Source organism: Pseudophryne corroboree, chromosome 4 (genome assembly GCF_028390025.1).
Source record: "Pseudophryne corroboree isolate aPseCor3 chromosome 4, aPseCor3.hap2, whole genome shotgun sequence".
Taxonomy (NCBI): Eukaryota; Metazoa; Chordata; class Amphibia; order Anura; family Myobatrachidae; genus Pseudophryne; species Pseudophryne corroboree.
In genome coordinates, this window is record NC_086447.1 from 647773757 (window position 1) to 647785793 (window position 12037).

Genomic DNA, 12037 nt, shown 5'->3' on the forward strand with positions numbered 1-12037 from the left:
ACGGGTCGGAACTGTGCATGCACGGTGTGCGCAATGCGCACGCACGTCGTTGCACGGCGAGCGGCTACAACAAAGAAGAAAGTGATCGCTAGTGCGATCGAAAGAAGATTGACAGCGGGGAGGCGTTCCGGGGCGGATACTCACCGTTTTCCGGGCGTGGAGATGCGAACGCAGGCGTGTCCAGGCGCTTGGAGGGCGGATGTCTGACATCAATCCCGGAACCTTCGTCGCTGGATCCATCGCACAGGGTAAGTAGGTCTGACCCTGGTCTTGTTTTGCAGGATACTTTTTTAGCATAGCAGGGCGGCGTCAAGTTGATCGCACCAGCAGCAAAAAGTTGCTACATGCGATCAACTTGGAATGACCACCAGGGAGTGCAGAATGAGGGTCGGAACAGATAGAGCAGAAACGGGTGTGGGCGGTAGAACAGGGAGCACAGAGATGGAGTGTTGATTTGAATAAGATGTGCAAAGTGGCGGGAGGGGGAGCAAGCTGGACAGGAAGAGCAAAGTAGGTGGGGGGTGGGGGGGTGCAGGATGGGGAAACAGGGAGTGCAGAGCCGGGGTGGGGGCAGAACAGGGAGATCAGAGGCAGAACAGAAACCTAGCACAGTGCATTCCTTCCTGTACCCCCAGCTTGTAAAATACATGTTGCACCCCCACTATAACCAGTCCCCCTGGCCTCTTACCCCATTTGTAGTCTGCCCCCAGCCACGGGTGAGTGCAAGGCCAGCACGTTCCACAGGCAGTCTAGCCGGGCCCTCCCCCACCTTGGGAAGTGCAAGCAGCTGCCGGGTGTCCTTGCAGGGAGCAGTCAGGCCGGGTGGCAGCACTAGCAGCAGGAGGACATGTAGCAGCATTGGGTGGGAATGGAGCTGCGAGGATGCAGCGTCTTGAGCTGTGAAAGGCTCCCATGCGCTTCTCTGAGACTGTGGGCAGCGGGGATCGCACACGCACCGAAGCACCAGCTGGGGGAGAACCTGAAGGACAGCAGCCTGGGGCATTAGCGCTGGTGGGGCTGAGGCAGGACAGGGGACTCTGAGGGCAGATCGGGCAGCAGAGAGGAGGAGGCGGAGCTGCTCACATAACTCATAGATGTAACAGCAACTGCTGCCGGGGAAATTGAGGAGCTGGCCGGGACTCATTCTACACGGGGAGGTTACCGGAGCACCGGGGTGTGTGGGAGGAAGGAATGGCCTGGCTGGCACCAGGGTGCGGGTCTCCGAGGCAGCAACAGTAGTAGCGGGATGGGCACTGTCGGTTACTACATCATTACACCCCATAGCCTTCCAATATTACCAGCATGTAAGGGGCAGAGGCGTAACAAGGGTTACGCCTCTGCCCCCCCCCCCCCAAAGATTCATAATATAAGCTATGTGCGCGCGCCTAAAGCGCACGCGCAAAAAAGTGGGCATGGTCACACACCAGATGGGGCATGGCCACTTAAATATAGGGCTTGCCGCCATGACACGTCACAATGGAAACATTCTTTTCAATTGCACACGCACCTTACCTGTATGATGGTTTCTCACAATGTGGAACCTCTGGAGAAATGTATCCTCTGAGGCAGACGGCGTCTTCAGTCGGTATTCACTAGTCATGTAGGAGATCCCATCGTCCAGAAGATGCCTGTTTGTGTAGGAATATTAACAAGGTCACCATCATACAACAGCGGTTCAACAAGACTCACATCCTGCCCCCTGCGTCTTTCAGCCACACCATCACCAATCCCCTGTGTCGTCTCCCAGCAACCATCACCTACCCCCGTGTCGTCTCTCAGCAACCATCACCTACCACTTTTGTCGTCTCTCAGCACACCATCACCTACCCCCTGTGTCGTCTCTCAGCACACCATCACCTACCCCCGTGTCATCTCTCAGCAACCATCACATACCACTTGTGTCGTCTCTCAGCACACCATCACCTACCCCCGTGTCGTCTCTCAGCAACCATCACCTACCACTTGTGTCGTCTCTCATCACACCATCACCTACCCCCTGTGTCGTCTCTCAGCACACCATCACCTACCCGTGTCGTCACTCAGCAACCATCACCTACCCGTGTCGTCACTCAGCACACCATCACCTACCCACTGTCGTCGTCACTCAGCACACCATCACCTACCCCCTGCCGTCACTCAGCACACCATCACCTACCCCCTGTGTCGTCACTCAGCACACCATCACCTACCCGGTGTCGTCACTCAGCATACCATCACCTACCCCCTGTGTCGTCACTCAGCACACCATCACCTACCCCGTGTCGTCACTCAGCACACCATCACCTACACCCTGTGTCGTCACTCAGCACACCATCACCTACCCCGTGTCGTCACTCAGCACACCATCACCTACCTGGTGTCGTCACTCAACATACCATCACCTACCCCGTGTTGTCACTCAGCACACCATCACCTACCCCCTGTGTTGTCACTCAGCACACCATTGCCTACCCCGTGTTGTCACTCAGCACACCATCACCTACCCCGTATCGTCACTCAGCACACCATCATCTACCCCATGTCGTCACTCAGCACACCATCGCCTACCCCGTGTTGTCACTCAGCACACCATCACAGTGGGGCCACAGGGGGAGAGTTGGGGGCACAGGGAGCAGAGTGGGGTTACTGAGCATAGAATGAGGCTGCAGGGGCTAGAGTAGAAGCCACAGTGGGGAGAGTGGGGCCATGGGGGGGAGAGAGTGAGATCACAGGGGGGAGAGTGGGGCCACAGAGGGGAGAGAAAGGGGCACAGGGAGCAGAGTGGGGCCAAGCTCATGCACTCACCATGAACACTGGCTGTGCACCGTGGGGATCAGCATCAACATCCCTGCAGACAGGTCTCCGGAGCCAGAAGGATCACAAGGGACCCAGCAGCCTCAGCAGCGCTATCAGCCTCAGCAGCGCTATCACCAGGGGGGAGAGCCGGGAACCACTTTAGATGTAACAGGGGAAGGAGGTTACACGCCGAGCGCGGAGGACAGGAAGAGCCGGGGACAGCTCCCCGCCTCGTCAGTGGCCGCTACCATGGAGACAGGCCGCTGGTTGGCTGAGAGACAACAATTCTCAGCCAACCAGCGTCCGCCATACTTTCACCTCTGCTCCCCCCCTCCCCTTACCTAGTAGTGGGACCTGGGAGCCAGCGGGCTGAGGAGGTAGGCAGCGCAGCTGGCTGTGTAGACAGGGGAGCATGACACATCGCGGGTCATGCTCAGTGCTCTGGTGGTGCGCATGGGGCAAGCGGGGTGTGCAGGGGCTAGTGGCGCCCCCCCTCTGCTGGACCTGCCACGGCGCCCAGGGCACGCACCCTGCTCGCCCTGTGCTAGTTACGCCTCTACACAGATGTAAGCGCAATTGGCCTGTAGTCATTCAGATCTTTTACGGTTGAGTTCTTGGGAACCGGGATAATTGTTGAGCATTTAAAGCAGGATGGAACCTTACACGTCTCCAGCGAGGTGTGGAATATCCTGGTAAAGATGGGGGCAAGCTGGACAGCGCAGGTCTTCAGGGCAGATGGGGACACGCCGTCTGGCCCTGTGGCTTTCCTGGGTTTGGTTTTTTTGTATATTACTTCTACCTCTCCTGTGTCTACCCAGAGAGCCGCGCAGGGGGGTGCTGTACTCAGGTTGGGGTAGATCTGAGACTGGGGGCTTCCTTCTCTAATCTACAATAGAAGTTATTCAGCTCGTCTACCAGATTTTGCTGTATGACAGTGGGGTTTGGGGGTTTCTTGTAACTAGTCATGGCCTGCATGCTTCTCCACACTGACGCGGGGTCGTTGGTTAACAGTTTTTTTGTCAGCTTATTGGAGAACTGCCTTTTTCCCTGCCTAATTTCCTGTGACAGGGAGTTTCTGGTCAGTTTGTACTTATCCCTGTCTCCGCTTCTGTAGGCCTCGCCCGACGAAGTTTCCTGAGCTGGGCACTAAACCACGGCTTGTTGTTGTTAGAGGTGCGAGATGTTTTGGTTGGCACACACATGTTCTGCAAAAGCTGATGTTGGATGTCACTACGACAGCCAGTTCGTCTAGGTCAGTAGTACAAGCTTCAAAGACCCTCCAATCTGTGCAGTCAAGATAGACCTGGAGCTCTAGCTTTGCTTCGCTTGCCCAGCTTTTTATGGACCTGACCACAGGCTTTGTCTGTCTCAGCTTCTGGGTGTAGGTTGGGAGGAGGTGAACTAGGAAGTGGTCGGAACGTCCCAGGGCTGCATGGGGGATAGACCGGTAGGCAGCCTTGATCGCGGTGTAACAGTGGTCCAGGGTACGCCCTTCCCTGGTGGGGCATTTGACTTGTTGTTTAAACTTCGGTTGCTCCTAGCTCAGGTTTGTGTTGTTGAAGTCACTCAGCACTATGAGCGGTGAGTCCGGATATTTGAGTTCCGTGTCCGTTATCCTGACGGCCAGCTGGTGTAGGGCTACGTCTGCTCTTGCTTGGGGGGGAGGGGGGGGAATACACTCCTACCAAGACTGTTGAGGCAAGTTCCTGGTGCAAGTAGAACGGCTTACAGTTGATGATAAGCGTCTCCAGTTGTGGGCTGTATGATTTGCATAGGGTAGTGACGGTGAACCACCCTTCATTTATGTAGAAGCAGATACCACCACCTTTGGATTTACAGTTAGCTCCTTGTCACGATCGGCCCTAAATAGGCTAAAGCCCGGCAGGGACACTGAGGAGTCAGCAATTTGGTCGTCCAGCCACGTTTCAGTGAAGCAGAGGATAGATGACCCAGCGATGCCTGATCTAGCGTCGCTCATGAGAAAGAACAGCTCATCCATCTTGTTCACAATGGATCATGCGTTAGAGAGTAGGATTGCTGGGAGTGCTGACCAGTGGCATCTGCGTCTCCACTTTACTAGGGCACTAGCACGGCAGCCCCTCCTGCACCTCTGGAAGGCTCCCCACCACCTTTCTGATTGGCTGGGGGCCGACCCTGGCTCCCAGGCAGTTGTATTATCTGCAGCATCGGGGGCGGCATAAAATGCATGGCTGTGGTGCACTTGCAGGTCATAGCCCCATTCGCAGTTGGCTGTGGCTTGGCAGGAATTTAGTTAGTCATGCCAGGAAGCAAGATTTCTGCCACTGCTACTTCTGTGGGGGGAGACAACATCGCCCCTCCGGATGCCACAGCTGTGCAGCATCCGGGCCGGGGGACCTCATCTCTGCTCTGGGGGCCCTGCACTGTCACCACTGGGGTCTGCATCTGCGCTACTGATATACTGGGGTCCCCTGTTCGTGTAACGGGGGGCAGGCTTCTTGCTGCCACATCTTGATAACTTGTGCACTGTGACAGGGAGAGTTACAGCTATGGAGTGGGACAGTGTGGCCAAGGGCGGTGCAGGTAGCAACAGCTGGGGGGTGAGCCATCATGGGGGGGTGAACCAGGGGGGCAAGGAGCAAGGCTATCACAGGTCTGGGGGCCCCTACCACAGTCCCCAAGGGCTGATGCCTCCTCACCTGTCCCACTGTCCATCCCAAGGGGGCTGCCGCTGGCGCTTCCTGGAGCTGGACAACTACGGCCGCTGGTTCCCCTACCTCTGGAGGACGTGGCAGGGGGGCCGCCAGGCCGGGAGTTGCCGCATCCTTTGCCACCCAGGCTCCCCTCCGGGTGCCACTGCAGGTTCTCAAGGGGTCTCCAGTGGGTCAGCCTCTCTCTCCCCGCCGGTGCGCCACTGATCGATCTGCCGCTTCCGGGGTGCCGCCAGGCCGGGGCTTGTTGCATCCTCCACCACTGCTTCCACCACCGGGGGCACAGGCGCCCCTCTGGGAGCCGCCACAGGGTCTCCGTGGCTGTATGCTCCCCACCGATGCGCCCTCTCTCCGGGTGCAGCTGTTTGGGGCCACTGTCCTGCTTCTGCTGTCCACGCACAGGGCTGAGAGGGAAGCGAGAGCCGCTGAGCTGGCCAGGAGTCCCAGCGCATTCGGCCCGGGGGTAAGAGCCGAGCGTATCAAAAGGTGCCCTCTGCTGTGCTTGATTACAGCGCTGGCGGGGGGCATACATATATGGGTGGTCTTCAGTATGCCGGCTGTCAGGATCCCTGCGCTCAGTATACCGGCGCCGGAATCTCGACAGCTGGCATACCGACACTTATTCTCCCTCGTGGGGGTCCACGACCCCCCTGGAGGGAGAATAAAATAGTGTCACCGTGCCCGCAGTGAGTCTGCAAGGGGCTCATTTGCGCCCGCCACACTGTCGGTATGCCAGCGGTCGGGCTCCCGGCACCGGTATGCTGGTCGCCGAGAGCCCAACCGCCGGCATACCATACTACACCCTACATAAATATATATATATATATATATATATAGAACAAAAGGCAGTACTCGGCACTCCTGTGTAATGAATGAAAACAACTTGCTCCGGTGCCCTGTCTGCGGGTAGCCAATATAAGTGAATGTAGATAACCGGCACTCTTGGAGACTATTAAATCAATTGACACAGCACGGCAGCTTCAGTCAACGTTTCAGGAATCACTCCTTTTATCAAGACCATAAGCATACAGTACAAAACAAACATATAAATAGCTTACCTAACACCACGTGCATTCCTCACACCGCCGCTCTCCGGGACCCAGTGACGTCATCGGCGCGCGCCGGCGCCGGCGACCTGCGTCCTCAGGGGGCGGAGCTGTAGTACACAGAGCCCATCACCATGACACCCAGCTGTGAATCCCAAACAAATGCCAGACATTGTGTATAACCACTTAGTCCACGGGAAACGGAGATCACAGATGCAGCAAAACAAAACAACCTGGTCTAGGCATAATTAAAACAATTGGATGCGGCCATTAAGCAACTGTGAACACGGAGATAAGAAGTATATATCTATAAGGCATACATACAATGACTAAATGCCCTGGTACAGTACCGTCCTAGTATTGCTGGTGCATACAATCCTATACCTTCATGATGTGCAACATAAAAGCAAAAAGTGCACCATATGTAAAGCAAAAATAGGCAACTAAACATGTTATTGTTAAAGAAAGCACGTATATGACAGAATGTCATTCAAGCCCAGTGGTTTGACAGTCTGTAATAAATATATCAAGCGGGCTTCCTTCTGCAGTAGAATTTTTCCACGGTCGCCACCTCTTTTAGATTCTGGTACTCCATCTATGATTTTATAGCGAATCGATGCTAGGCTATGATGGCAATCTTTAAAGTGGCGAGCGACTGGTTGATCCGACCCTTTACCCTCCAGAGCAGCTCTAATGCTAGAGCGATGGAGGGCTATCCTTTCTTTGAATTGGCGAATCGTTTTGCCAATGTACAGTAGCCCACATGGGCATTTAATGTAGTATATCACATAGCGACTAGAGCACGTATATGGAGCTGAAATCATATATTTCTTGTGGGTGAGAAAATTTCTTGCAGGGCTGCATATACTTACAGGTAGTACAGTTAAAACAACTATAGCATCCAGGAGGCTTATAGTATACATTAGGTGTGATCACTTTACCTAACCCGGAAATATCCGATTTAACCAGCCTATCGCGGAGATTACGTCCCCTTTTAAATGCTGCCATAGGCCTAGTTTCCCTGAAGCAAGGTAATTCACTATCTGTTTTGACAATTGGCCATAGAGCTTGAGTAGCTTTTTTAATAATTGGGCTTGCTGTGGTAAAATTACTAACCCAAGGGATGAACTTGTCTTGATCTCGTGATTTCGGTTGCAACAATTGAGACCTAGGCATTTCTAGTACCAGTAATTTCTGTTGGTTCAAGACCTTCGGATCATAACCACGCAAGGTGAATTTCACAATAAGATCATCCAAGCGTTCTGGTAGCACCGTGTGATCACTGACTATTCTAGCTATTCTCATCATCTGAGACAGGGGTAAACTCCGTTTCAGAGCTAGCGGATGATGACTGTCAGCTCTTAAAAAGGTATTACGGTCAACATTTTTATAAAAGATGTCAGTACTAATGACACCATCTGAGATCATGACCTTAACGTCTAAAAAGTGCATCATCTCTGGGCTACAAGAATAAGTGTACATAATACATGAATTCTGATTGTTCACCCTGTTCATGAGGTCATCAAAACTGTCTCTACCCCCGGTCCACAGGATGAAAATATCATCTATGTACCGGGAGTAGAGCAGAAGATGCTGACTCACTTCGGGACAATTCAAAAAGTTATGTTCCTCTTGGGCAAACATAAATACATTTGCATATGAGGGGGCTACTGCCGACCCCATAGCACATCCCCTTAATTGCAAAAAGAACTGACTATCGTACAGAAAAAAATCCTGTATAAAGTCAGCTCCAACAACTTGATAAACAAATTGTGGTCAAAAATCTCAGGATCAAGATAACATCCAAGAAAATTACGCATAGCCTCCACACCATCCACATGTTGAATGGAGGTGTAGAGGCTACAGACGTCTAGGCAACACATAATAGTACCCTGTGGTACTGACGAAACATCAAGTAACAATTTAATGAAACTAGTGGTGTCCTTTAGAAATGACCGCTTCCTCAGCAGTAAAGGTTGTAGAATAAAGTCCAACAGCTGAGCTATTGTTTGTAACAATGAGTTCCTGGCCGATATAATAGGCCTACCAGGGGGGAAAACACTGTCCTTGTGCAATTTCGGTAATGTATAAAGCACAGGAGTTATAGGATGTTCCTTGTATAGGATCTTCTGTAGGGCTGGAGTAAGCAAACCCTCTTGGACCGCAGTGTCAAGAATGGCTCTCACTTCTCGCTGGTATTCCTTGGTAGGATCACAGGGCAATTTCTTATACACATCTGATTCAGACAGCTGGCGGACAATTTCAGCCCGATAGTCGGCAATATTTTGGACCACCACTGCCCCGCCCTTATCGGCGGGCCTAATAACTATGTCTTCATAGCTTGCCAAATTTTTAAGAGCAATAGTCTCGCGGTGAGATAAGTTCTTACGTACACGGCCGGGTGCAGAGGCAAATTTGCAGACAGAATCATCTAAGAGTCTATTGAAGATTTTTAACGACGCATTAGATGAATTAGGGTCGAATTTAGAGCTGGAGTGTGAGTGCAGAAAAGGATCCATATGCGTGGTCACTGCCGTGACTGGACGAGACTGGTAATATTCTTTTAAACGTAATTTGCGTGCCAGTTTATGGTGATCTTGATGCCAGTCAAACCCATCATACATATTAGTCGGCACAAAGGATAGTCCTTTCTGTAACACCTTCAGTTCGTCATCAGATAATAACCTATCAGATAGATTGAAGATTAACGAGTCTTCTTTTTGTCTGCATTTTTGCCGCCTCTTATTCTGCCCTCCCCGGCGGGTGGACGATCGCTTAGGTGACTTACTTGCTGGGAGTCGTGGCCTAAAGGGACACTAGTGCTGGGATGGCCATCTTCAGAATCTGTAATGCAAAAATCACTGTCACTGTTGCTATTAGATGTATCACGAGCAGAACGTTTTTTCTGCCAGGGTCGTCTCTTTTGGTAGCGTGCTTTGCCACGATATTCTCCCTCAGTGCCAGATAGCCAGCGATACACTCTATTCTCGTCGTAGTCATTATCCACCGTGGACCGTTTGTTCTTTTTGAATTTAAGCAGATCTTTTCTGTACTGCTCACAATTTTGTTCAAGTTTAGTAACCCAACTGGCATTGTTGGGATCATTTAATAACTTCTTGGATTCCTTCTCCAGGGTTTTGATTTTAGCCCGAGTTGAATCCAGTTCACAGCGTGCCTCCTCGATCACTAAAATCATGAGATCTAGCGCGCACCTATTCAAGATGCCAATCCATTTTCTGATAAACTCTGGATTATTTCTCCCGATGGTGGGGGTATTCCTACAGCGAAACCCACGGGGGATTTTCTTGTCTCTGTAATATTCAGTTAGAGAGGAGGCATGCAAAAGATAGTCCGTCTCGCGACGTTTAAGCTTGAACAACTGGAAATACACATCTTCCATAGTAAGCTTAGCATCATAACCGGGTACTTTTTCTTTAAGCAAAATGCCCTCTATTTGCTCTGGGGTGAAGCAGAAGGTCTCACCAGGCGGTACAATGAAATTGTGGCATCCTGTTGTATCCTGCGATACTGAAGTGCCACTGGCTGAATCCATAATAGTAAAGCTGCACACGAATGCCACACCAGTGAAACCACGTGAATAAAATCAGACAGCCTGGCTTAGCTGACTGAAAAAAGGCACAGATAGGTCAGTCCAAATAGTCAATCTTAATAAAATACTGTAGGTGCCATGCTACCTGAACTACATGTTGCTGCAATCCCGATATACAAAGATACAAGTCAGACAGCTTGCCCCGGTGCCGTAGTCCTGTACATACATACAACTCCAAGCGTGGAAAGAAGACACTCCAGAGGCACAATTAAATGGAAAAAGCTGTATTGAAATGTGACGTTTCGGGGATAACCCCTTCCTCAAGACATAACCAACAAGTGTAATGTGTGAACTTACCCATACATGTACCCCTAAGCCAGCAGCGTCATCCCCCGTATCTCCCGCCGCCTCTCCCGTCTCCGGCCGCCACTGTGATGCACTTCCGGGCCGTAGCTCTGCCTGGTAGGCATAGCAACCCAGGCCGCTTGCGTTCCACCCCGGGAGGCTCGTTATGCAGTCCGGGCTCAAGAGCGCTGCTAGAGGTCGGAGGCTGGCGTAACAGCATGGCTCCAAACATAAATCTATAACAAAAAAATACATAAAACAAATGGCCGTGGAGCATCAATTACAGATCTTCAAGTCATTATTGCGCCATATAAATTTCAGCAAAGATGATCATAAAACAGTACCGTCTAGGTTCAAGCATATTCTATACATGGCTACAAGATCGCTACATAAGACTATTCCAATTGATTTTATCGTTAAGCCCCATAGGGGACATAGTATTAAGTCTAAAAATCCATCTTGATTCAGCTAGAAGTAAAGCTTTCTGATGATCACCACCCCTTATAGACAGGGGAATGTGATCGATAATGAAATACCTCAACATGGACAGGGTATGGCCCTTGGATTTAAAATGGTGTGCCACGGGCTGATCCAAATTTCTGCCGGCTAGACTAATGGCAGAACGGTGCAGAGCCATTCTGTCCCTAAATGGCCTCGAGGTCTGTCCAACGTAATACAGCCCGCAAGGGCAACAAATCACATAGACAACAAATTCTGTTCTACAAGTAAGAACACGCCTAATATCAAATGATTTGTCGCAATGTGGGTGAGAAAATTTCTTGCAGGGCTGCATATACTTACAGGTAGTACAGTTAAAACAACTATAGCATCCAGGAGGCTTATAGTATACATTAGGTGTGATCACTTTACCTAACCCGGAAATATCCGATTTAACCAGCCTATCGCGGAGATTACGTCCCCTTTTAAATGCTGCCATAGGCCTAGTTTCGATCTTGTAGCCATGTATAGAATATGCTTGAACCTAGACGGTACTGTTTTATGATCATCTTTGCTGTAATTTATATGGCGAAATAATGACTTGAAGATCTGTAATTGATGCTCCACGGCCATTTGTTTTATGTATTTTTTTGTTATAGATTTATGTTTGGAGCCATGCTGTTACGCCAGCCTCCGACCTCTAGCAGCGCTCTTGAGCCCGGACTGCATAATGAGCCTCCCGGGGTGGAACGCAAGCGGCCTGGGTTGCTATGCCTACCAGGCAGAGCTACGGCCCGGAAGTGCATCACAGTGGCGGCCGGAGACGGGAGAGGCGGCGGGAGATACGGGGGATGACGCTGCTGGCTTAGGGGTACATGTATGGGTAAGTTCACACATTACACTTGTTGGTTATGTCTTGAGGAAGGGGTTATCCCCGAAACGTCACATTTCAATACAGCTTTTTCCATTTGATTGTGCCTCTGGAGTGCCTTCTTTCCACGCTTGGAGTTGTATGTATGTACAGGACTACGGCACCGGGGCAAGCTGTCTGACTTGGAGTTGAGTGCCGGCTGAATTGTATCTTTGTATATCGGGATTGCAGCAACATGCAGTTCAGGTAGCATGGCACCTACAGTATTTTATTAAGATTGACTATTTGGACTGACCTATCTGTGCCTTTTTTCAGTCAGCTA